Below are 3,593 nucleotides of genomic sequence, written 5' to 3'. Positions count from 1 at the left end.
TTTAGAACACTGAGCTATCTCCCCAGCCCAGAGGGCAAGTTTTAGACTTCATGTCTATTTAATCCTGAATAATTCAGTTGGAAATCTTAAGCATACAGACATTCTCTTCTATATCCAGAATACAAAGCAAAAGCAGAAAATGTAACACGAATTTGGTATCAGAATCTGTATCCAAATTTCAGTCATTTCAATAACGTTACATAAAGCTTTTGTTTTCCCTCCTTTTGAGCAATATCTTAGTCACCTTCTTCACCACTGGGACAAGATACCTGACATCCAAAACTTAAAGGAAGAGACATTTATTTTGGCTCTGTTTTAGAAGGCTCAGTCTTTGCGTGGCCAGGATTCTAAAAGAAAAAAACATGGTGCAAGTACCTGCCAGAGGAGAGCTACCCACATCACTGCACCCGGAAGCAGAAAGTGCAAGGAATGGAGAAGGGGAAGGCCACGCCCCCAAGCGATCAGGCCCCGCCTCCTAGCAGCACACTCAATCATTAACTCACCAATGAATAAATTCACTGGTGAGTGTGACGGGCACCTCCATGAACCAATCACCTTTCAAAAACCCCACCTTTGAACAAGCATGGTTTTTAGAGGCCAGCCTAGATCTAACCCTTGGTTTTCTCAGCAATATGTGATACTTCCATGGCCATTTGTTATTTTTCATGATTTTAATTTTTTTTTTTTTCCCCTGGTACTAGAGACTAAGCTCATTTAACCGCGTCCTTTGCATTGAGCTACATCTCAGGCCTTTTTGATTTTTTTTTTTTTTTTTTTTAAGTTTTGAGACACAGTCTTCCTAAGTTGCTCCAGGGTAACAAGGCCAGCCGGGGCTAGATAATGAGTCCAAGGCCAGCCTAAACTATGCAAGTCCCTATCTTTAAAAAACTAACCAAAGAAATGGGGGGGGGGAGGAGAACAAATAAAATCATAGCTAAAACTTTGTAAAAACTACCCGACCTCATCTTGAACTTGTGATTTTCCTACCTCAGCCTTCCAGAAAGCTCTGATTAAAGGCATGCCTCATCATGCACAGCATGACTTGGTCATTTAATTGAGGGCTAACTGGTGTTTTCTCATGATTATATTCAGATTACACATTTATGACAAGAATACTACAGGATTGTATTGGGTCCTTTCATTAGATCCCATTACGATGGAGGTGATACAGATTTGTTCCAATACTGGTATTGTTCTGATGCTGGTAGGTTAACTTCAACCACCTGGTTAAGGTGGGCTTGTAGGGTTTCTGCGCTGTGAAATTGCTATTTCTTTCTTTGCAATGGATAGGCATTCAGAGGAAGGATTTCCTCTTTCATGTGTTCTTTATATATTAGTTGATATTCTGCTCTGAGGCTGAGCTTTCTCTTTTTCTGTTTCCATATTCATTTATTTATTCATATGGGTTTGCTTGAGTGGGTGTTTTGAGACAGGACATGTCTTAGATACTTTTCTCTTATTGCTAAGACAAAATACCCAAATACCGATAGGGAGGAAAGGTTTATTTATTTATTTATTTATTTATTGTATTTTAGGGAAGGGTCTACAGGGTGTTCAGGGTCTCAGTGCTAGATCAGATTCATAGCGATTCTCCTGTTTACAGCCTCCCCAGAGCTGGGATTACAGGCACGCATCACCACTCCTAGTCTCAATTGCCATCTCAACACACCCTGGGGGCAGGACCAGCATGGAAGGCCCAGGGATCAAACCTCTGGTCCCTGCACCTGCTTGCAGGTGATTTAGTCTGCTGAGCTATTTGGCCAGCCCAGGAAAGGTTTATTTAGCTTAACGTTTGTAGGAGCTTCTGTCCATAATTGGCTGGTTCTAAGGTAGGGTGACACATGGCAGGAAGATAACCATGTATGGTAGTGTAAAACAGCCACAGTGATGAGAGAGAGAGAGAGAGAGAGAGAGAGAGAGAGAGAGAGAGAGAGAGAGAGAGAGAGAATCCTTTCCTTATATTGTAACCAGTCTACTGGGATTAGGGCATTGTCAATCCAGTTGACTGATCCAATAGTCACCTTCCCTACCAATCAATTAAGCCCTGTAGATTCAGCCACCTTAAAAAAATCCTTGGAACCCCTGAGGCTTTAGGGGGATATCTAGACACAGATTATTGTAACAGGGCATCATCACGGAGTTGGCCTTGAACTCAATATGTACCCAGGATGGCCTCAATCTCACAGCGATGCCCCTGCTTCAGCATCTTAAATGCGGTATTATATGCCTGTGCCACCCTGCCTAGCTTGCAAGGCTGCATAACTGGTGTGGGAGTAGACAATGCCCCTGGTAGCAACGCACAGAGGCTGTCAGCTTGCCTGTTTGCAGGAGTCAAGATGTCAACGTCATGCCTGCCCAATGGGAATTCCAAGTGAGACCCTGTGAAGAAATCTCTGTGGGAGACCTTCTCTGGGTGGCCCACTTCATCTTGCATGGAGAATGGGAAGACTCTGGACTGACAGCAGCCTTTGACCCTGTGCCCATTCCTGGCAACAGGAGTGGTACACACCACCACATCAACTTCAGCCAAAGGCCATGTGGGAGGAGAATGGTCTGAAGTACACTGAGGAGACCTTTGAGGACCTAAGCAAGGGACATCAGTGCCACAGTCATGCCTGTGAGCCCAAGTGGGGCCTGGGCAATGCCTACCTGGATTCCAGGAAACCTGAAACATCAATGACTTCTCTGCTGCCGTAGACAACACTAATGCCAGCATCAAGTTTCCAGGAGTTTGTTCTAGCAAAACAGCGTATCCAAGGCTGGATTGTCACCGTCTCCTTAAAATTTACTGCACTAGCAGCACATGACTGCTATCCCATGAGGCAGAAGGATTGCCACAAGTTCCAGCAAGCCTGAGCTGTATCATGAGTGTGATGATAGATTGTATCAATTTGAGTAAGAGAAGCTCAACTAAACTGGCTTAGCAGTTCCACAAGCTAGGCTGTGGAAGACACATCCTAGGGTGGCTTGTCCCCTAAATGGCAGAAAGGGAACATAAGGAAGGGCAGATCTACTTCCACTTCTGCCTGGGATTTCTAGTTTTCATCTTCACCTTGGACTTCATCTCCCGGCTTCCAGCTCAGGCTCTTCAGCTTCTGGGTCAGATCCTTAGGTTTCCATCACAGGTCTACTGACCTCCTGAGACAAACACACTACAGTGGGACACTACAGTGAGGCCTAGACCTTTGACTGAATCCTTCTGTCTCCTCGGTGCAGGTACCCACCGTGCTCTTCCTCATCCAACTCTGGGTAGCTACTGTATGTCAGTCTTGTAAATTCTTAGTACATATTTGTATATTTTGTATTATGATAAGTTTGTGATATGATAAGTTCAAGGTCAGGTTGAACTAAAAAGGATGACCCAGTCTCGAAGAAAAGAAAAGAAAAAGAGAGACCTTCTTCCCCTTTTTCTTCCTCCTCCTTCTCCTCCTCTTCCTCCTCCTCCTACTCTTCTTCTTCTTCCTCTTCCTCTTCCTCCTGCTCCTCCTCCTTTTCTTTCTTTCTTTCTTCTTCTTCTTCTTCTTCTTCTTCTTCTTCTTCTTCTTCTTCTTCTTCTTCTTCTTCTTCTTCTTCTTCTTCTTCTTCTTCTTCTT

Source organism: Octodon degus, unplaced genomic scaffold (assembly GCF_000260255.1).
Source record: "Octodon degus isolate 3935 unplaced genomic scaffold, OctDeg1.0 scaffold00222, whole genome shotgun sequence".
Lineage (NCBI taxonomy): Eukaryota > Metazoa > Chordata > Mammalia > Rodentia > Octodontidae > Octodon > Octodon degus.
The sequence above is the reverse complement of the archived record's forward strand: the minus strand, read 5'-3'. Positions refer to the sequence as shown.